At 50.0% G+C, this 23,205-nt stretch overlaps 1 long non-coding RNA gene and 1 other non-coding gene across 2 annotated transcripts in view; both read left to right on the top strand.

Moving 5' to 3' along the window:
* The window catches only part of LOC137632907 (uncharacterized), a 155,953-nt gene that overhangs the window by 24,961 nt on the left and 107,787 nt on the right, over positions 1-23,205 (top strand). The window lies entirely within an intron of this gene.
* On the top strand, positions 8,291-8,409 carry LOC137633374 (5S ribosomal RNA). Its single transcript, XR_011042181.1, has one exon. It is a non-coding gene; the product is annotated as a 5S ribosomal RNA (ribosomal RNA).

Here is a 23,205-nt window from a genome sequence, read left to right as displayed (position 1 = left end):
GCGAGGTGGTATTGGGAATGTCTCGGTCTCTTCAGTTATTTCCTACAAGACTCTGAATAACATTTACGTGGACAGTCACATGGCTAGTTTATCACCACACACAACTTGGGTAGGCCGTTGACCATGCTTAGCAGGTTTAGCAAGGTGTTGAGTCTCCATATTGTTGAACAATAGGAAGTACTCTGGGTACTCTGGGTAAGGGCAAAAAGCCAGATTGTCAGGGACGTCCACCCTCCTAATGGGTGAGTCACCCTTATAAATAGCGTTGGTTTGTATTCCAGTTACGAAAGAAATGACAAATTTCGAAGTAATTTGTATTTTTCCCAACGAAACAAACCTTTAGCATTCTATACATACTTGCCTGCCAACCCTGTCCCTCATGAAGTCCTATCTCCAAGCAAAGTGAGTGCAATCACAGGTGTGTGTGTGGGAGGGGAAGCAAGCTACATCCCCAAACCCCCCCAACTAGCGGGATAGGTAGTTAACCCCCGCAAATTTTTAATGGCTTATCCTTTCGGCTTTCGCCGAAATTGTACCTCTATAAATAGCTAAGGATTTTATTGTTAGGAAAAAATGCAAATTACCTCCGAATTCGATCATATTTGCAAACAATGTACAGTACTTTACAGATCTCTTTCCTTAAATAGATGATAAAGTGTTACTGTACATGTACAGTACATGGCAACTCTCACTCTGGATCTCATAAGATGATGGTTGAAGGGTTGCTTTATATCTCTTGCTACTGCAAACCAAAATGTAGTACTGTACTGTATAGTGTAGAGGTCATCCGTTGATGTTATGATGCCAGTTAATTACTAACCTTTATGGGAAAGGGTTGTATCACAGTGGAATGACCACTAAGAATGTATTAATCCCTTTTTGCAGTGCTTCCATCCAATGGATTGCCATTATTAAATGTATATCTGGTCCTGCTCACCCATACTGTATAGTACAGTACAGTAATTTCAGAACTGTTAACCTTAAGTCATAGTTGATCCGTAACTGGAATACAAACCTACGCAATTTATTCAGGGGATTACTTTCTGCATAGCTGAAATAATGAGCCATTAAAATTTAGCAAGGTTAACTACCCACACTGCTAGTTAGCGGGGCTAGTGGGGGTAGCGTGCTACTGCTCCCACTCACTCACTGGAGATTTAGCTCACTTTGCTTTTTGGCTTGGATAGTGTACGGTCATTACCGTTCCTCATCCTTCGCCGTTATTTGGATCGCCATTAATTCTTTTTTGCTTTTTCTTTGTGATAGTTTGTGTTTGTGTTGACTTCTGCAAACATGCGCACCTGCCCTGGACTTGATGGCTGGGACTGCGGAACTTAAATGTCGGCAGGGGAGCCGATTGCCACACCTGTTGTCCCGTCTGCAGAGGTTAACGGTGTGATTTCAACAGCAAGTATAGTGAGTGTCGGGAGTCGTCTACCTCCCAGTGGGAGAGGTTTGGGCGACGGCGGAAGAAGAAGTCTAAGCGGGATATTTCTCTTTCGAAGGTTTCTTCAAAGAGGGAAAAACTCAAGGCTTCTTTTTCCGTCTCCCGACCTTTCTCCGAAGCTCCTACTCATTAGGTCTCTTCCGAGAGACTGTCGAGTAGTAGCGTAGACCCATTTAATTTCGGCCAACCTCGGTCCTCGAGAGATGGTGCTGCTTCGTAGCGAAGCTGCCTCATCTCTCCCCCTTGGTGAGGCCTTGTCTATGTCTTCTGTATTACAGGTTTGGTCGTCCTTGGGGCTTCCGGGTCTGCCCTCCAAGGACTCCTTGCTGCAGCTCTTGTGTGCAGCCGTCATCGTCGACTTCGGAGGTAGATCCTCTTGCACTCGTCGATGTTGTGGTGTCGGAGGTGTCTTCTGTGGTTTCTGCTGACTACCCTTGCCCCTCCAGACTCTCCAGCTGTTGATGCCGACTTAGTTTCCCCCGGTCCTGATCATCCTTCGAGGGGGAAACTTAGTCCTATGTCTGTCTCTCCTGTGAGTGTTTCTTCCCCTCGGGGGAGTTCACTCATAGAGACTCCTCTTCAGAGGACTGCTGCTGCTTATGGTCAGCTTGCTTATCCAACGGCCCCTAGAGGATGTCTCCGTCGCAGAGCTTGCCCGCCACTTCGCCTTAGAGGTCGCCCTTCACCATCGGTGAAAAGGCGCCTCTTCGGCACTTCAGCCTCGTCATCGCAGCCGTCCCCCGCAGAGGAGTCTCCGCTTCAGTCGTCTCTTGGCCTTCGACCTTCGCCCGTTCCTCGAACTTCTCCCGACAAAGTTGCTACTAGTTCTCTGACTTCGGTCCTGGACCCTTCTGTAGATCATTCATGATCTCCATCGGTGGATGTTCGCCCTTCCAAAGGGCACATCCCTGTTCCTGTGCTACCTGCCCACCTACCATCGCAGTTCCTGTTCCCGGTACACCCTCCTGAGGCCCTACCTAAGTGTGCAGCTGTGCACCAACGCTCTTCAGCTTGCCAGCTCCCTGCAGTGCACCAGCGCTCACCAACATCTCGTCAGCGCTCTACAATGCTTCGGCGCGCGCCTTCACCTGGTCGCCCTTAGCGCTTACCAGGGCGCCAACGATCACTGGCGCAACAGAGCTCACCGAAACTTCAGCGCGGGCCAAAACCTGAGTGTGCGCCGGAACCTCAGCGAGCGCACGCAACTTCGGTCTCCTGCTCGCCAACGCTCTCCTTTACGAGACACCTACAACCTGTGTGCCAGCGATTTCTTGTGCGCCAGCACTCTCCTATGCACCAATGATCTCCTGCACGCCAACACTCTCCTACGTGCCAACACTTTCCTCCGCGCCAACGAGATCCTGCGCACCAACCATCTCCTGCGCGCCATCACTCGCCCGCGCCAATTCTTTCTTACGTGCCAGTGCTCTCCTGCGCGCCAGATCTTGCCTATGTGCTCGCCCGCTCGCCAGCTCTCTCCTACGCGCCAGCGCTCTCCTGCTTGCTAGATCTCACCCGCGCGCACGCACCAGATCACGTGTGCCCACGCGCCAACACTCCCCCGCGCTAGTTATCGCCTGCGCGCCACCACTCGCTCGCGCATCAGTGCTTACCTGCACATTCGCACAGTAAGCAGGAACAGCACACAGACAGGTCACCATCGCCTCATTCCCCTCACCGCAAACACCTTTCAGTGCGTCCACCGGAGAAAGGGGAACGGGCCTCCGCAGAAGGGTTCAGGATCCCAAAACTGCTTTCCTCTAAGGCGGACCCACCTACAGCAGAGACTCTTCATAGGGAACCTTTGGTCCCTTTCCCTTCAGGGGATCTGTCTGACAGTGGTTCAGTCCTATAGTCAGAGCAGTGGTAAAGGCCTTCAATCCTGCTCTGTCTGGCAGCTCTTCAGAGTAGCCTATAGCTCCAGCAGACCCTCGGCAAAGAACCATGACTTCTTCCTCCCCCCTGTAGAGGAAAATAGGAGTCTCGGATGCGGTCACTTCTTCAAGGGTAAAGCTGTCTATGGTTAGACCATCAAGGCCAGCTCCTTCTGCATCTTCCTCAGGATACTCTCCCACCTCATCTTTGCCAAGGGAGTCGCGTGAGGAAAGGACCTCCTTCCTTCCACCTTCGGAGGAAGCCTTCCTTCACACGGAGAGTTCCCCACTACCAATGGAAATCAGGAGGGACACGACATCTTGGCCTTCGATGCTGGAGTCTTACCTTCTTCCTCGGAAGGAGTCCAAAGACTTCAAGACTCTGCCAAAGTCCTCTTCTAGGACTACCAAGTCCTCAAAGAGGGCCAGTCACCCAAGGGATGTCCACGTAGAGCTCTTGGTGATGGAAGAAGGGGACTTTGCCGCAAATCCAACGTCGGAAGGAGAGCAAAAAGAGTCACAACATGCATCCTGGCAGGTTCTGACTCTCATAAGGGTTTTCACTGGGTTTACCGACCCAGAGATATCCCCACGGGAGGCACCAGAACCCTTCAGAGACCAGTGCAGCCCTGCCCTGGTCTCAAGGGCTGAAGGGTGCCAGAGCTAAGATTGCCCTACAGCTCACCGAATATTCCTCCTCCCATCGTTCCGGCTCTACCAGTAAGCTTCTCCCACCTCCTCGTGTTCAACAGAGGAGGTATTTTGAGATTCTGGAGGAACTTCGTCCAGCTCTTTCTCTCCACTGCTCTTGCAAGAGCTCACCAAGGGAATCTCTCTAGAGAGATTCTCCAATCAACAGGTCTCTTTCTTGGCAACCGAGATCCTTAACCAGGAGAAGGTCACGAAGTACGTCATGCAAGCTACTTCATGGCTTGATATCTGGTTAGGGACTTTGGAAATTTGGGTACGGACTGAGGATTTCTCCAAGGAACGTACCAGTAAAGCAATGGAGACTTTCCTGCTCTCAGGCACTCGCACGATCGAGATTCTCGCCCACCAAGTTTCGAACTTATGGGCGAATACCATCCTGAAACGTCGGTACGCGGTGTCTGAGAGGTTTCATCAACGAGTCCCTAATGCCGAGATCGCTAGGCTCAGATATTTGTCTCCATAGGGAGCCCATCTATTTGAGCCTAAGGACGTGGAGCATGCCACTGAGAGATGGAGGAAGTCCCATCAGGACTTCCTCCTCCATATGTCTTTAACTTCCAAGCCCTATAAACCACCAGCTCCTCAGCAGTCCCGTCCAGCCAAGACCACGACGACCAAGACAGCAGCGAAGACCACGGTGTCTATGAAGCCCTTTCCTGCTAAAGATAGGAAAGGCACTAAGTCTTCCAGGGGAGAAAAATATCCTAGAGGGAGCAACCGAGGCCACAAACGCTTGGATAGGCACTCCCCCTTCTTGTCCACCAGTAGGGGGATGCCTACAAAGTTGCTCGGACAGGTGGAAGCAACTCGAGGCCGAACTCTGGACAATCTGTGATTCATCTAGGATATCGCGTCCCGTTCATAACATCTTTCCCTCCCCTGACCAGGAATCCAGTGTCTATAGACTCCTTTGCCATGGGATCAGCAAAGGGGCTGGTCTTTCGGGCAGAAGTCCAGACCCTGTTGAAGAAGGGCGCAATCCAGGAGGTCCTCGACCGGTCCCCAGGCTTCTTCAGTCGACTCTTTCTTGTAAGAAAGGCGTCGGCTGGAGACCAGTCATCGACCTCTCGGCTCTGAGCAAGTTTGTCAAAGAAACTCCGTCCAGCATGGAGACTGCAGACATGGTCAGACTAGCGATAAGACTACAGGATTTCATGTTCACACTTGGCCTAAAGGAAGCGTACTTCTAGCTCCCAGTCCCTCCGTCTTCAAGGAAGTACTTGAGATTAACCTAGACAACAGGAAATAACAGTTCAAGGTGCTGTGCTTCGGCCTTTCCACAGCACCTCAAGTTTTCACCAAAGTGTTTGCCCTAGTGTCCTCTTGGGCACACAGGATTGGTATCCATCTCCTTTGTTATCTGGATGACTGGCTAACCCCAGCAGACTCGGTGTCAACCCTTCTTAAACATCGAGGCAAACCGAATTGGCATCCGTCTCCTTTGTTATCTGGACGACTGGCTAACATCGAGACAAACTTCTAAGGCTTTGCCAAGATCTGGGGATCATGGTAAATCTGGAGAAGTCCTCCTTGCTTCCTACGCAGAGACTGGTATACCAAGGTATGATAATAGACACCAATCTCCACAAAGCCCTCCCATCAGACGACAGAATAGCAAGGCTGAGGAAAGTCGTAAGACCCTTTCTCAGATGAGAACAGCTTCCAGCCCAGACGTGGCTACATCTCCACTGTCACTTTTCATCACTGGCCTGTCTAGTTCCCAATGGCCGCCTCACTGGCGACTCAAGTCCCGGTGGAATCAGACTCTCGATTCCCTGGACATCTGGATCCCCATGGGATCAGTGGAATAGACGGATCTCGAGTGGTGGTTGGCAGACGAGAATCTACGAAAGGGAGTGGATCTTCTCGTCCTCTCCCCGTATTTGATGCTGTTCTCAGATGCTTCAAAAAAAAAAAGGGGGGGGGGGCCCTCACGTGCTGCTCCACACGACCTCAGGCCTCTGGTCAGAGTCAGAAGAGTACCTCCACATAAATCTCCTAGAGATGAAGGGCATCTTTCTGGCCCTTCAACAGTTCTAACAGTTCCTGGCGGGCCACTCAGTGGTAGTGATGAGCGACAACGCCACAGTAGTGGCTTACGCATCAGCGATCTCCTACGCGCCCGCGCGATTCTTCGCCTGCGCGCTAGCGTTTTGTTAACGCACCACCGCTCGCCATCGCTTGCCGGCGCGCCATCGCTTGCCAACGCGCCATCGCTCGCCTACGCGCCATCGCTCGTCAACGCGCCATCGCTCGCCCGCGCGCCCACGTGCCCGCGCGACCGCACGCCCACGTGCCCGCGCGACCGCACGCCCACGTGCCCGCGCGACCGCACGCCCACGTGCCCGCGCACATGCGCGAACCAACGGTATTCCATCGCGCGAACCGACGGTGTTCTGTCGCGCGAACCGACGGTGTTCCGTCGCGCGAACCGACGGTGTTTCGTCGCGCGAGTGCCGGCTCGATTCCTGCAGTAGCCATTGCTTGCCTACGGGTCATCGCTCGCCTGTGAACTATCGGATTCCGACCACCAGCTCTCGCCCTTCCTACCACGCTCGCCCTCCTCCTGCGCTCCCTCGCGCACTTTCGTCTGCGCTCCTGCGTGCCCGCGCACGGGCGCTTCCACGTTCGGCCACGCGCGAACCATTGATTTACCATCGCGCGAGCGCCAGGGCGATTGCGACCGCGATTCCCGTCGGGGTTTTGCAACATGGCCAGCCTGGCGAGTCTTCTGGAGCGCGTATTTCCAGAACACGGTCTTCACCCCGTAAACGCAGGCATGGCACATGCAAGAGCAGGAAGAATCTTCAGGGAGGTCTTTTAGCAACATTCTTCTTTCCAGAACCTGGGTTAGCCCTTCCTCCTCGCCATTCCCTGGAAGTGTCTTGCCAGGGAGCTTTCCGTTCGAGATTTCTCTGTCGGGCAAGGGGTGACTGGTTTAGTCCTTCCTCTTCTCCATCTCCTGGAAGGGGCTTACCAGGTCCTTTCCCTCCTCGTTTGCGACCTGAGGTTTTGTACAAGGAAGCTCCAGGAAGATCATGGGTACTTTCCTCCTCTCGGGCTCAAGCACCTTGGCGTTTCGTCGCCAAGTTTCGAACTTGCAGGCAAACTCGATGTTGGAGCATCTAGACGCAGTGACCGAGGGCTTCCTCTCGGGTGTCTCATCCATGGATGTCGACAAGCTCAGACACTCTTCCATCCTTGGGAAGAGCTTGTTTGAGCCCCAGGACAGAGACATGGACAGCTGTTGTGCGGAGGAAGTCGACTTCCGTTTTCACTCCTCCAAGGCGCTTTCTTCCAGACCCTGCAGGCCTCCGACGCCTCTTCATTCAGCCTCGTCAGCCTAAGTTATCGGACCGGCTACGGCAGCTAAGACAATGTGTACAATAGCAGTCCCCTCCTGTCAGGGACAGGTAGCACGGCAGGCTCTCCCGGGGAGGCATAATCCTATAGGGAGCGGCAGAGTTCACAAACTCTAGGATTGGCAACCCCCCTTGCAGGTCTCACGCTGGGGGGATGCCTAAGGTTACTCGTCCGGATAACAGCTTCCCGATGCCGATTCCTGCACGGTCTCTGTGATCAGCCAAGGATATCGCGCCTCGCTCTTACCATCTCTCTGTCACTGTCAGCGAATCCAGTGTCACTAAGCCTCTATGCCATGGGGTCGGTAAGAGGTTTGCCCGTTGGGCAAAAGGATCCGTGCCTTAGGAGAAAGTCCTCCATAAGGTCGTCGACGGCTCCCCCCCCTGGCTTCTTCAGTCGATCCTTTCTTCTGGGAAAGCATCTGAGACGGGAGTTCCGTCGTCGACCTCTCAGATCTGATCAAGTTTGTCGAACAAACTTCGTCCAGCGTGGAACAGCAGAGTCGATCAGACTGGTAACGAGGCTGCAGGATTCCTTAGGCCCTGGATCGGGAGGACGGGTACTTCCAGGTTCCATTCCATCCATCTTCCAGGAAGCTCTTGGAATTCAACCTAGACTACAGGTGTTCCTGCTTAAGATGTGGTGTGGCGATCCCGCCGCGGCATCGCAGGTTTTTCCCCAGAGAACTCTCCCTGCTTTCCTCATGGCCGCTCAGGAGCAGGCTTCCGCCTCCTTCGCTTTTTGGAGGTCTGGTCAACTCTGGTAGGCTCGGGTTCGATTCTTCGACACCGGGACAAGCTTCCGGGTCTTTACCAAGAGTGAGGGATCATGGTAATTTGCTAGGAGCCTTCTCTACTTCTGCCTCAACATCTGGAGTATCTAGCCATGATATTGAGTCACCGGCCATACCACGTTGAAAACACCGCTTCTCGTCCGATCAGCGAAGTTAAGCAACGTTGGGTCTGGTCAGTTCTTGGATGGGTGACCGCCTGGGAACACCAGATGCTGTTGACCCCTTCTCCGAGCCTTCCCTTCAGTTGACTGTTGCAAGGCTGAGGAGAGTCGCAGTACCTTTTCTCAGTCAAGGAGAGCTTTCAGCCCTATCTTGGAACGTGTCCTGGGTCTCTTTTCCTCATTGACCCGTCTAGTTCCGAACGGTCGCCTCTGGATAAGTTCCCTGTGAGGCGGCCCAAGTTCCGGTGGTATCCAAGCAACGATTAACCGGACTTTCTGGTCCCAATGGGACCAGTGGAACGTTTAGACCGGCAATGGGTTGATCTTTGGAACCTCTTGCATGGGACTGGATATTCTCGTCCTTTCCCCACATTTGATGCTGTTCTCGGACTCGTCAAAGAAAAGGTGGGGGGGGGGGGGACGCATGTTCCGGTTCAGGCCTTTGGTCAGGACCTGAAGGGTACCTCCCCATCAGTCAGGCAGGCTTAGGGGCCATAGTCTGGCCCCTCTACAGATCCTACAGATCCTGCCGAGTCGCTCCGTGCGCGACGACTTCATGGTACTGGCGTATTCCAACCAGCAGGGAGGCGCATTTTCATACTTTCGCATCTTGCAGTAGAGATACTGAGATGATCCGAGGTCCTCTCAATACCACTATCGGCTCGCTCATTCCGGGCAGAGGAATGTTCTCTCTGACTATCTGAGCAGAGCCTCACAGGTAGAGAGTACCTGGGGGTCTTTGGCCTATAGTAACCAACAAGTCCTGGCCTGGGGGACCTGATCACGACAGCCTGGAACTTCAAGCTTCCGCTGTTCTTCCCCCCAGTCTCAAACCCCAAGACTCTTTGGCAAGATGCTTTCCGGTGACGGTGGGACAACATCGATGCCTGTGTCTTCCCACCATTGTTGTGTGTTGAGAATGGGTCTCAACAAGACCAGGTTGTCTGTCAACCTTTCGATGGCCCTGAGAGCTCCACTGTGACTAAACGCAGAACGGTTTCTGGACCCTCTGCTTCCCCTGACGGAACTCCCGTGAGAGCTTCTCCCACGACACAGGCTACTCAAACAACCACACTACAACATCTTTCACGAGCCGTTGCATTGCTTCGGCTTCACGCCTGGAGACACTACGCCGCCCCCTCAAGAAGAGACAACCTGCTACAGTCAAGGAGCGGAGGTCGCGTCACCTGCGATAGTCATCCGCAGGGTTCTACCAGGCGAAGTGGAGAGTCTTCTGTGGTTGTTGTCGTGGGAGAGATACCTCTTCCCTTGAGGCCTTTTCTTCAGCAATAACGGAGTTATTACTTTTCGGCGGGAGGAAACTCTTTTCCGCTCTCGGCAGTGAAGCCTATCGCTCAGGCTTTCCCTTGCCTTCAGGCTGAAAGGAATACTTTTTCCTTCCTGCTGGACCTTTCTTCGCTCATGCGAAGCTGCGAACGTCCCTGCCCCCAGTCGGAGTGAGACCTCCGCCATGGAGCATGGTTCGGACTCTTTAGTCCCTTAAGAGATCTTCTCAAGAACCAGTACGTCAGGCCTCTGATCGTATTCCGTCTTGGGGGACGGTGCTCCTGCTCACTCTGGCCTCAGCCAGTGTGTAAGCAATCTTCATGGTCTCTACGACTCCGCCCTTTCAAGAGAATAGGGGAAGGCAACATTCAGGTTCGCTCCTGAGTTGTTTTCTAGACTCAGAATCTTGGAGTCCCGGACCTTCGGTTCGACTCCTTCAAGATTTCGAGTCTCCGTTCTGTATCAGATGACCCAAACCTTCTCCTTCTTGCCAGTAAAGGAATCGAGGGGTTATCTTTGAGAACAGCTGCAGTTTGTCCTCATGTGCAAGCCAGTTTGGGAGCACTGGGAGGACACAGGGGAGAGTCGCCAGTATACCTCTTCAGCTCGGACTCAAGGGCATTCATCTCGACCTGAATCCAGACCCTTCCCCGTCACGTCGCCCTACAGCACGATGTCGGATACATCGCAACGTCCCTCGCCTTCGAGTAGAACTACTCTGTGACGCAGGTGCTACAAGCTGGAGTCTGGAAGCGTCTAATGACCTTCGCAGCCCGCTTCCTGCAGGACGTGACCCACAGGAGTATCGATACGTTTCTATCGCTCTGTGGTGGCTACACAACAGCTGGTCTAACCTCAGGCTCCTTTTTGGACAGGTAGCAGTAGGTTGAGGGCATTGTTATCAGGTTTTAGTCTGCATGAACGAAAGAAGTATGTCTGGCCCTTACTTCTTTCTTCATCGTCCCATCTACTGGGGAAGCAGCATCCTGGTCTCTGCATAGCTGACCTCAAACCTCTGCAGGTAAACCATGCTTCCTTGTGTTCCGAGTATTGAGTCAATACTGTCGTGTCCACCATACCCTGACGAGGTGGTATTGGGAACGTCCTAACCCAGAGTTCCTTCTGGAACTCCAGGTCAACTGCCTAGGACGGGTCACACTTTCTTCCTTCACACACAAGCTTATGTAGGCCACACGTTTCCTTGCGGAGCAAGGAACTTGTGAGGTGCAGGGACTCCTTTTCTCGAGTGCGACTCACTCGGATTCTGAGTCCCTGGGTAAAGCCAAAGCCAGTATGGCTGGGGACTTTCCACCCTTCCTAAGGGGTAAGTCACCCAATGTAAATAGCGTGGTTTGTATTTCGGTTACGGAACAAATGACAAATTCGGAGATAATTTGTATTTTTCCTAACCATACAAACCTTAGCTATTTACACATATTTGCCCGCCAGCCCTGTCCCCCAAGTCAAGTCCTACCTCTGAGTGAAGTGAGACATTTCACAGGTGTGTGAGGGAGGGAGGGGTCCCCTGCTAACTAGCGCGGGGTAGGAAACCCTCGTTAAAATCCAATGGCTCGTCATTTCAGCTACGCCAAAAGTAATACTCAATGTAAATAGCTAAGGTTTGTATGGTTAGGCAAAATACAAATTATCTCCGAATTTGTTATATTGGCAGGTACGTCCACCCTCCTTAATGGGTGAGTCACCACTAAATAAATAGCGTAGGTTTGTATTCCTGTTACGGAACAAATGACAAATTTGTAGATAATTTTTATTTTTCATAACGATACAAACCTTAACTATCTATACAAACTTGCCCACCAGCCCTATCCCCCTTGAAGTCCTACCTCCAAGCAAAGTAACCTAATCAACGGTGTGTGAATGGGAGCGGTAGCAAGCTACCCCCCCTACCACCGCTAACTAGCAGTGTGGGTGGTTAACCCTTGCTTAATTTTAATGGCTTGTCATTTTAGCTACTCAGAAAGTAATACCCCTAAATAAATAGCTAAGGTTTGTATCGTTAGGAAAAATACAAATTATCTACGAATTTGTCATTTACTATAACAATGTCATTTGTTCCGTAACTGGAATACAAACCTACGCTATTTAAAGGGGTATTACTTTCGGCGAAGCTGAAAGGACGAGCCATTAAAATGTAGCGAGGGTTAACTACCCATCCTGCTAGTTAGCCCGGGTTACGAGTGGTAGCTAGCTAACCCTCTCACTTGCACACCTGTGACTGTGCTTCACTTTGCTTTTGGTTTGGATGGAGAACAGTTGTTGCTGCTCTTCCTTCTCGCATTTTTGTACTGCCATTCATCCTTTTTTTCTTTTTCTTTTTCTTTACAGTGTGTTCGTGTGTCTGCGCCTTCCTGTGGCCATGATACCTGCCCTGGTCCTGAGGGCTGCACTTGCGGTACTTTTATGTCCGTGGAAGTTGCTGATCCTTACAGCCTTTGCCAGGTTTGGGGGAGGGGGGGGGCAACGTTGTAGTGAGTCTAACTAGTGTAATGAATGCCGGGAGTGGTCTGCCTCCCAGTGAGAAAGGTTCGGGAGCCAGCGTAAGAAGTCCAAACAGGATTCTTCTTCTTTGAAAGTTACTTTGAAGCAGAAGAAACCCAGAGCTGCTTCTTCCGCTTCCCGACTTTCCTCTGAAGACCCCTGAGGGGTTCTTGTCACTGTCTCCTCTTTTACAGGTTTGGCTGTCTTTGGGTTTGCTGGGTCCTCCCTCTAAGGAGGTTCTGCTGCACCTGCTTCACCAGGGTGCTGGTTTGCAGTATTCATCAGCATCGGAAGTAGACCCTTTGGCCCTCGTCGATGTCGTCGTGTCAGAGTACTCGTCTGCTGTCCTGCCAACTAACTCTCTTGCTTCATCTGCAGCTTTCATCGGCATCGTAGGTAGACCCTTTGGCCCTCATTGACGTCGTTGTGTAAGAGGACTTATCTGCTGGCCTGCCTGCTGACTCTCCTACTTTGTCTGCTTCTTTCGCCGTAGCCGAAGACTGCGCTCTCCCCCATGCTGACCATCCTTCGGGAGTCTGAGAAAAGTCTTAGGTATGTCTCTCCTGCGAGTGTTTCTTCCTCCCATGGGAGTTCACTCATAGAGACTCCTCTTATTAGGACTGCTACTGCTGCTGCTGCTGCTGATCAGCTTGGTGATCCATCAGCCCCTTCGCCTTAGAGGTGTTCCTTCACTTGAGAAGAGATGCGTCTTTAGTTTGTCGGCCTCGTCATCACAGCTCTCTTCTTCGTAGGAGCCTTCTCGTCCTGCTTCACCTTGTTCCCGACCTTCACCTGGCTCCAAGAACTCTAGTGCTAAAAGTTCGGTACTCCCCTCTGAATGATTGGTCACAATCCTCTTCTGAGGATGTTCGCCCTTCCAAAGGGCACATCCTGTCGCCCGATCTTCGTTCAACTGCTCGGCAAGCTTCATCTCGCCGACTTCCTGCTCTTTCTCCTGATTACTGTACATCTGCTCATCAACCTACCACTCGTCATTCGCCTCCTAGTCACGATTCTCCTGACCATTGTTCTCCCTCCGACCGCCGCTCACCAACGCGTCGTACTACCACGCACTGTTCTCACCGTTTACCGAAGCAATGCGTCACATCAGAACGGCGTTCTCCTGCCTGCTTTTCACCAATGCATTGTCCATCCTCGCATAGGGTGCCTACGGATATCTTAGCACCAACCGTTCGTTAACGCTCACCTACGCGTCAGCAACTGCTTCTGCACCAACGCTCTCCAACGCGTCAGCTGTCGCCCCCGCATCAGCGTACGCCTATGCGTCCGCACTCACCAGCTCACCAACGCTCACTAACCGCCAATGTACACCAACATGTCGACGCTCTCCACCACGTCAACGTTTGCCAATGCCACAACTCTCGCCAGCAAGTAGACACTCACCAAGGGGTCATCATTCACTGACGCTTCAGCAACCTTTGGTTCCTCAACGGTCAGAACTCAGAGGGAGAAAGAGCGTACAACATCAGTCTTCGACTTCCAAGAAGTCACAGCAGGCCTGCAGGCCATAGGTAGGTGGACACAGGGACACTGAACAGGAGCAGAAAGGTTGGTCGTCTCCTGCTCGAACTTTGATCCTATCTCCGAGGAGAAGTAGGCTTCCTCTCCACAGGTCACAGTTGCCCCATTCCGCTTTCTGTAAATGCATAACAACGCGACCATCGGGGAAGAAGGAAAGGGGCAATCCAGAGGAATTCATCATCCGAAAGTTTCCGCCCAATAAGAAGAACTCAACTCGAGACAAGACTTCTGCTTCAGACAAGGCTCCTCAGAGGGAACATTCAGCTTCCTTCCCTTCTGGTTCAGGTGATTTCTCAAACAGCGCCAGCATCAGTAGACAACCATGGTTCGGAGCCATAGTCAGGGCAGTGATACAGGTTTTCAGACCTTCCCTTTAAGCTAATATTTCGGAGGAACCTCCCACAATCTTCTGTTCCCTCAGACACACGGCAAATGACCACGGCTATCGCCTCCCTGAAGAGGAAGAGAGGAGGGCCAGAAGTCGCAGACTCGTCAAGGGTGAAACTGAATCCGGTTAGAACGTTTAGGACAAGGGCTAACCTCGCTGGTTCTCCTTCCCCCCGATCTCTTGGCTCATCGTCACCTCAGCCAAGAGTCTTCCGTGAGGAAGAGTTTAACCCAGACTCTCTCCTACCATCTCTGGTGGAAGATCTTCCCTGTGACAGTCGTGTTACAACATCAGAGGTTTCCAGGAAGGTCCGACCATCCAGACCTTCAATGCTGGAGATGTATCTTCCTCCTTGGAGAGAGTTAAAAAACTTTAAGACATTGGCCAACTCCTCCTTGAGGACTTCGGGACTTGCAGAGGGGGTCAGGTTGCAGTCACCCTAAAACTGACCTCGACCCATCCTGAGACGAGTTCCTGGCTGTGGATGATGAAGACCTTGCTGCCAGCCCCAAATCGGAAGGGGAGGAGAGAGAGTCAGAGCACGCTTTCTGGCATGTTCTGACTTTGATGAGGGCCCTCAGTGGGTTATCAGACCTGGAGATGGTTCCTCAAGAGGGCAAGGACACTGTCTTAGATCGTGTCTTCAGCACTCAGAAGCCCACAAAGTTCAGTGCAGTTTTGCCGTGGTCTCAGGGGCTGAAGAGTGCCTGGTGTAAGGTTACCTCTCAGGTCTCTGAATTCTTTGCTTCCTTTTGATCAGGCTCGTCTGCCAAGCTCCTCCACCTCTTTGTGTCCAACAAAGAAGATACTACAAGGTCTTGGACGAGCCCTGACCAGCCCTTCCTCTTCACTATTCTTGGAGGAACTGACAAAGGGGGTCTTTATAGGGAGACTTTCCGACCGTCAAGTCGCATTCACGGGTACAGAGATCCTAAATCAGGGAAAGGTTGCAAAGTACACCATGCAGGCTACTTCGTGGCTGGATCTTTGGTTAGGATCTGTAGGGATCCTGGTACGGATGGAGGATTTTTCCAAAGAAAGTAACAGGAAGGTGATGGAAATCTTCCTCCTCTCGGATACCCGCTCCATCGAGTTCCTGGACCACCAAGTGGTGAACTTGTGGGCTAACACTATCCTCAAGCGCAGGGACTCGGTATCCAAGAGATTCCATCACCAAGTTACTAATGTTGAGATCGCAAGGCGCCAGAACTCCTCTCAAGAGGGTTCCTCTTTGTTTGAGCCGAGGAATGTCGAGCAAGTTGCAGGCTGCAGAGAGGTGGAGGAAGTCCCACCAGGATTCCCTCCTCCATAGGGCCTTGACATCCCATCCCTACAGACCACCAACTCCTCCGCAGACCAACCAACCTAAGACCTCGACAGGCAAATTGGCAGCGAGGAAAGAGGTGTCTAAGAAGCCCTTTCCGACCAAGTACAGGAAAGACACCAAGTTCTCTCGTAGAGGGAGACAGCCTAGAGGTAGCGGCTGTAGCCGCAAACGCTAGGACAGGCAATCCCCTGCTTGTGCACCCGTAGGGGGATGCTTACAAAGCTGCTGGGACAGGTGGAAGCAGCTCAGGGCCGATCCCTGGACAGTCTCTTGATTCGTTCAGGGTATCGCTTCCCGTTTATTTTATCTCTTCCTCCACTGATCAAGGATCCAGTGACGATAGACTCCTTTGCAAAGGAATAAGCAAAGGGGTTGGCCCTTCAAGCCGAAGTCCAGACCATGTTGGAGGAGGGCGCTCTCCAGAAGGTCCTCGACAACTCCCTAGGCTTCTTGAAAAAGGAGTTTGGAAGCTGGAGACCAGTCATTGACCTTTCGGCTGTGAACAAGTATGTCAAACAGACTTCGTTCAGCATGGAGACGGTAGACACTGTTAGACAAGTGCTAAGAACACAGGTCTTCATGGGCACACTGGATCTAAAGGACACATACTTACAGATCCTAATCTATCCTTCTTTTAGGAAGTATTAAGATTTAGCCTAGGCAACAGGAAGTACCAGTTCAGGGTGCTGTGCTTCAGTCTTTCCACAGCACCCCAAGTCTTCACCAGAGTGTTTGCCCTAGTGTCATCCTGGGCTCACACGATCGGCATCCATCTCCTTAGTTACCTGGATGACTGGCTGATCCTGGCAGACTCGGTGGCAACCCTTCCTCAGCATCGAGACAAACTTGTGAGGCTTTGCCAAGATCTGGGGATCTTGGTAAGTCTCGAGAAGTTATCCATGCTTCCCCCTCGTAGACTGGTATACCTAGAAATGATTTTAGACACCAATCTTCACAAAGCCTTCCCATCAGACGACAGGGTAGTGAGGCTGAGGAAGGTCGCGAGCCCTTTTCTCAGACGAGAAGCACTTCCAGCCCATAAGTGGCTATATGTCCTTGGACACCTATCATCTTTGGCTACCGTCTAGTTCCCAACAGCCACCTCAGGATTTGATCCCTCCAGTGGCGACTAAAGTCTAAGTGGAATCAGGCCTTCGATTCCCTGGACATTCTGATCCCCATGTGAACTGGGGAAAGGACGGACCTCGAATGGTGGATTGCAGACGAGAATCTGCGGAGCGGTGTAGAGCTCCTCGTCCTCCCCCCGGACTTGATGCTGTTTTCCAACGCATCAAAAGAAGGGTGGGGGCCCCACGTGTCGCACCACATGACCTCAGCCCTTTGTTCAGAGTTTGAAAAGTACCTTCACATAAATCTCTTAGAGATGAAGGACATCTTTCTTGCCCTTCAACAGTTCCATCAGTTCCTGGCGGGCTACTCAGTGGTGGTGATGAGTGACAACACCACGGTAGTGGCTTACATCATCAAGAAAGGAGGTACTTTCTCGCATCCCCTATCCCATCTAGCAGTAGAAATACTGATGGGCCGAAGTCCACTCGATGTCACTATCTGCCCGCATCATTCCCGGCAAAAGGAATGTGCTCGCTGACAATCTGACAAGAGCAACTCGTATTCTGTAATAGGTACTGAATGGTCTTTGGATCATCTAGTAGCCAACAGTGTCCTGACTCTGTGGGGTTCTCCGATGGTGGATCTGTTTGCAACGGCCTCGAACTTCAAGCTCCGGCTGTACTGCTCCCCAGTCTCAGACCCCAAGACTCTCGCAAGATGCATTACAACAATGGTGAGACAACATCGACGTTTAGCTTTATAACCGTTTTGTCTGATGACGAGAGTATTCGACAAGGCCAGAACATTGGTCAACCTCACAATGACCCTCATAGCTCCGATAGGGCATCATGCGGAATGGAATCCGGACTTTCTGCAGCTCTTAATGGAAACTCCAAGAGAACTTCTTCCACGACGCAATCTACTCAGACAACCGCATGTTAACATCTACCACAAAGCCGTAGCTTTGCTACGACTTTACACCGGAGAGTATCCATCATCTCCTCACTCAGAGAGGATTTTCGCAATAAGTTGCGAAGGGGATGTCTGGATATATGCGAAAATCTTCAGCATCAGTCCACCAGGTAAAGTGGAATGTCTTCTGAGGTTGGTGTTATGGAAGGGGTATCTCTCCTTTTGATGCCACTATTCCAGCAATAGCGGAGTTCCTCGCGTGTTTGCTGGAAGATATGTGCCTCTCAGTTTCGGCAGCGAAAGGCTAATGCTCAGCCTTGAGCCTCACCTTTAAACTGAAAGGAATGGACATCTCATTGCTGGAACTTTAATTACTCATACGGAGTTACGAACTTACTTGTCGTCAGTCGGAAGTAAGACCTCCCATGTGGAATGTGGTTTGAGTTCTTCGGTCTGTAAAGAGGCCTCCCTTTGAACCATTACGCCAGGCAACAGATCGCCACCTTACTTGGAAGACGGTGTTCCTACACGCCTTGGTTTTGGCCAAACGAGTCGGTGAACTTCATAGTCTCTCTTATAACATCTCTCATAATAGGGGAGAGGTAACATTCAGCTTCGTCCCTGAGTTTGTTGCCAAGACTCAGAATCCAGGGGTGTCGGATCCTAGATTCGATTCCTTTCATATAACAAGTCTCCGCTCTGTAACTGACAAATCAGATCATCTGTTACTATGCTTAGTAAAGACTTTGAGGCTCTATCTCGTGAAAATAGTGGCAGCTCGTCCTTGAGTGCCTTCACTCTTCGTCAGCACAGGGAGAAACGAGGAGGATCACTAAAAACTCCATCTCGGCATGCATTCCCAGAGTCATTGATCACTCTCTGAATCCAGATCCTCCTACAACACGTCAACCCAGAGCTCACGAGATCAGATACATAAGTATGTCCCTGGCCTTCAAAAGAAACTACTCTGTGACGCAGGTTTTACAAGCAGGGATGTGGAAGCGTCAAACAACTTTCAGAGCCCATTACCTGTAAGACGTTACCCACAGGAGATTCGATACGTTCTCTATCGGTCCTGTGGTGGCTGCACAACAGCGGTTTAGTACTTCAAGCTCCTTATTGGACAAGTAATAGAAGGTTGAGGGCACTGTTATTCTGTTTTAGTCTGTGTGAATGAAAGGAATGACTGGCTCTTTTCTTTTCTTCATCCTCCCCTCTCTTGGGGGAAGCTGCTGCTAGCTTCTTTGCACAAACTGGCTGCAACCACAGCAGGTAAACCTTAGCTCCCTTGTGTACCTGGTATTGGGTCAGACATTGCGTAGCAAGGTTTAGCTAGGGGTTAGTGTCTCCTTATTATTTTATGCTAAGCTACATAAGACAAGGAAACCCCAGATAAAGCCAAAAAGCTTGATTGGCAGGGACATCCACTCTCGTAATGGGTGAGTCACCCATATAAATAGCTTAGGTTTGTATTCCAGTTACGGAGCAAATGACAAAGTAATATGTATTTTTCCTAACGATATAAGCCTTTAGCTATTTATACAAACTTACCCACTAACCCTGTCCCCCTTGAAGTCTTACCTCCAAGAAAAGTGAAGCACAGTCACAGGTGTATGAGTGAGAGGGGTAGCTAGCTACCTCCCCCCCACCCTCTGCTAACTATCAGGTTGGGTAGTTAACCCTCACTAATTTTAATGGCTCGTCCTTTCAGCTTCGCCGAAGGTAATACCCCTATAAATAGCTACAGTAAATGTTTGTATCGTTAGGAAAAATACAAATTACTTCCAAACTTGTCATATTGAGTCCTTCCTATGCTGAGAGATTCTTCCATATACATTTCTGTATTTGGACCGTTCTGCACTCAGAGGTGTGCATTTCATGAGATCCTCCCGTGCGCCAAGAACAGACAATGACATGGGCCCTTCCCACTCGTCCTCGCTAAGAGTCAAAGCAGGTGACTTCTCAGCTAATTTCAGAGGAGAACTAAGAAGACGTCTTGGAAGAAGTCCAGGAAGACTAATTGATGGATGTTGCATGTGTGTGATCCTACCGTGTCTCTCCCTGTGGGAAAGATAGTGTGGTACTGAGAATGTTCCACTCTGAGAGTGGATTCCAATATGTTCTCGTCTCGTACACAAGATAAGAGGATACTTACTGGGAACATTTTCATCTTAAGAGAACATGTGCATACACTGCTAGTAGCAATAAAGGCTTTTGCTCTTTTCCCTTCCTGGATGATCTCTCTCTCTTTTGGGAGAGTAAGGGAAGCAGTGTGTGCAAAGAGTTATCCTTTCGGGAACAGAAATTGGTATGGTGCCGTTTTTGCATCTGTATTCGGTCTCGTACCGAGCGCAGTGCCTGCAATCCAGCACTGTTGCTTCACCTAAAGAAGAAGTTGTCTCTCACGTTTGATCAATGTAGCTGCATGTCTCTGATTATATCTCCCTGCATATGCGAGGATGGTAGGTATCAGGGGTACATACAAATATTGTACAGTACCCAGCTTTGAGCAGTACGTGATAAAGGTTTTTTTGTGCTCTTGTTACCAGCACACTGTCTTGTACAAGTCAGAACTCCCGTATCCTGGGTCAGGACAAATGGCACCGCTGTCTTTCTAGTTTTTCCTACAATTTCCGAGAGACAGTTAGATCAAGACTGCTCTGATGATCGTTGAAACTCCAAATCGCCACCAACTTGCCTTCATACTAAGTGTTTACGGGCTAGTTAATGACACGCTCTTAAGTTTACCCATCAGAAACTGAAAAACCTAGTACTTCTCTAGCCTTGAGGATATTGGAGCTAGAAGCACTATGGCCTCTGGAGAGTCAGACTATCATGCTGTGGTCTCTTCCTGAATAGATTATTAGCCTGATTCTGTTTTCAGTCCAATACAAAAATACGCTAGAATGATTTTCCTGAGATGCTGAAACTTTGGATTCGACACCAGCTGCTCCGAAAAGAAGAGGAAACCACCTATGAAGACTGATTGTTCATGTTTTATGGAACTTTGTCAGACCTCACTTCACATACTTGTGGTGGAGGTGGTGCTTTACAACCCTACAACCCAAGACAGGGAAGTGAGTCTGTACGGGATATAAGTGTTCACGCTTCTACTACAAGTACAGTACTTGGTTCCATGTGAGAATGAGTATACACACAGTCAGTCATGGTGAAGGTCACCACCTTTGCCCTTCACCCGTTGTGGGTCAGGATGTTGGCTACTATCTTGTTCCTCATTTGCATCGGGACATTCCTGTGACGCTTTGGTGACACTAGCCTCTGATATGCACTGAGAACGTATCCACTTTGAAGGACAATTCATTTCAGGAACACTTCCTTTCCTGGGAATACGTTTCAGGACTCAGTTTTAGATAGGATGTTAGTAGATGCTCTCGAATCTCACCTTCACCAGCATTTTTTCAGGACACTCAATGACGCTAACACTTGAACGTTGAGAATATCACCAGTAGGGAGTGGCAGTGGATCTGCTTGAGAAGACAATCTCGATATGTTCTCTCCTTATAAGTGAGGTAAGATATTTCATATAGGGGACATTTTCTGCCTAGAGAATACTTTTGGTACATGGTACAGGTATTCACACGTCTGCTATCACTGCTTGGTGTTCTGTAGGATGATGGGCATTGCCCTTGTCCCCTTTCCTGCTTTGGAAAGCTCCAGAGACATCAGATGAGCTCGATGGAGCGTACGTTCAGCCTGTTACGAACGTATTGATGTTAGCTGACTAATCCCATATCATGATCCTGCACAATCCTGGCCTTTCATATTGCCACCAGTCTCTTGGCGCCTTTCATTTTGTTAGTGGTCCCGGTATTGATCATCCTCCGTGATCAGGTATCACACAATTGAGAACTATGCGATCGGGAACTATTCAATTCAGAGGCATGCGGTCGGAAAACAAAAGATCAGAAAAAAATGGTTCTTCAAGTCATCGTTATTTTCCAGTCTCCAGGGAACGAGTACACCTGCTACCTGTTATCTATTCCTTAACCAGCACTCCCAGTCCAGAGATATATCAACATTTAAGATCTTCTGACACACTGGGAATTTTCCAGGACATAAATCTTCTCACACTAAGGAGACTGATCAAGGACATGATATCTTCCCAAGCTCTAAGATTTTACCTGACCCTATGGTTTTCCAACTCTTTTCTGCATTGGGGATTGAAACAGGTGACTTCTCAGGTCCAGTCGCACCACTCTTACAGTGCACCGAGAATCCACACCATGCTCGCACAGTTGTCGGCAAGGATCGTCTCCAACCAAGGACAGGTAATCGCATGACACTGATGTGTGCCATGTAGTGCCACTCCCTTTTGCTCTCCAAAGGTTAAGGCACTTGATAACCCTAGCCTCTGATTGCATGAGAGCTAGAAATAGGGAATATGATCCACAAAAGAAACGCACCTGCTTTTCAATCTTCCAGTAGCACATGCAGCGTGGCTACTTTGCAAGCTTTCAAAAGGAATTTGGTTGATGAATGCTAACGCTTCTGTACAAGACTAGTGTCAACAAAGGGCTTGTTTTCATAGACCCTTAACAATCTGGAATACTCTTGGGAAGTAGACAACACAATAGAGCTATTTGCAAGGTCCTTTCAGCTGGAGAACTTTTTGAGAAAACTCACCCGGCCAACAAAGACTCGGTGTAAGGATCACTTGTAATCCCTACATCATAATGTGGTGAAAAAGCTTCTTGCTTTAAGTTTTCACCATCGCTCAACTGTCCCTGCATTAGTTAGGCTAGAAATATGCAGTATCCTTCTCCCAAGTCACAGCCTGTTAGCAGCATTTTAAAATACCTACTAACATCTCTATGAATTCTGGATTCTTCTTTTCCATCTATTTTTGCATTTTGTTGATTACTCAACAGTCAGTTGATAACATCAAGGCTCAGCATAATCCTGATCACTCCTAAACGACCTCATGCCATATGGTATCCTGATCAGCTGTTTTCTATCTTCCTTTGCCAAGAAGCTCTTAAATTTTGCTGTGAAAGATACTGCTTAGCCCTCAATCCAGGTTTTCAACTAGGTCTTAGATCTTGACTTTTCATAATACCCGACAAGGCTCATGAAGAGCTCTTGGGAAGTTCAAACTGCCTGTAATGATCCCACTCAAACCCATGGAAAGTTCAAACTGCCTGTAATGATCCCACTCAAACCCATGGGACAGGTGTCAGATAGGGCTTTGACCTTTGAGACTGTTCTCCACTAGCCTAGCCCTGATGAAGCAAGTATGAACAGTATAACTTGTGGATGTCACAAGTCCTTCTGAAGGATAGAGGACCTCCATCACATTAGTCCAGCTGTTTATGACTTCAATTCCTTCTCATTTCTTCTCTACAAGAAGTGACTTAACTGGGACCAGGATGACTTGCCTTCCTGTCCTAGGAAGACACTATTGACTCATCGTATAGCAACTGAAGGAATAAGAGATGAGATCCTCGAACTCGCTCTCTCTGGCTTTGTGAGACTATCAACATCCTTTCCTGCAAGCAAGGAGACAAAGGACCATACTTGATTTGAGGGAGCAAAGTCAGTCATGTCAGGTCTATCCAACTCGGGGAAGAACCTGTTAGGGAAGCAGCCCCTTTGAAGACACGAGTCGAGTAACAATGTATCCTTGACCCGGAAGTAGTTGCTACACAGATCCTGCAGCAAGCCTACCTCCTTCACGGGGCAAGTGACATCTCATCTAAGATAGCGGTTGCGGTGTAATTCTAGAATAAGAGGTAAGATTGACTGGCTCTTTTAACTCTTCTTTCTTCTCCTTCCTTGAGGTGTAGCCGTTGCCCTGCTATTTGCTGGATCG

The sequence above is a fragment of the Palaemon carinicauda genome, chromosome 42, assembly GCF_036898095.1.
Source record: "Palaemon carinicauda isolate YSFRI2023 chromosome 42, ASM3689809v2, whole genome shotgun sequence".
NCBI lineage: Eukaryota > Metazoa > Arthropoda > Malacostraca > Decapoda > Palaemonidae > Palaemon > Palaemon carinicauda.
This window is presented reverse-complemented; position numbering and strand designations above follow the sequence as displayed.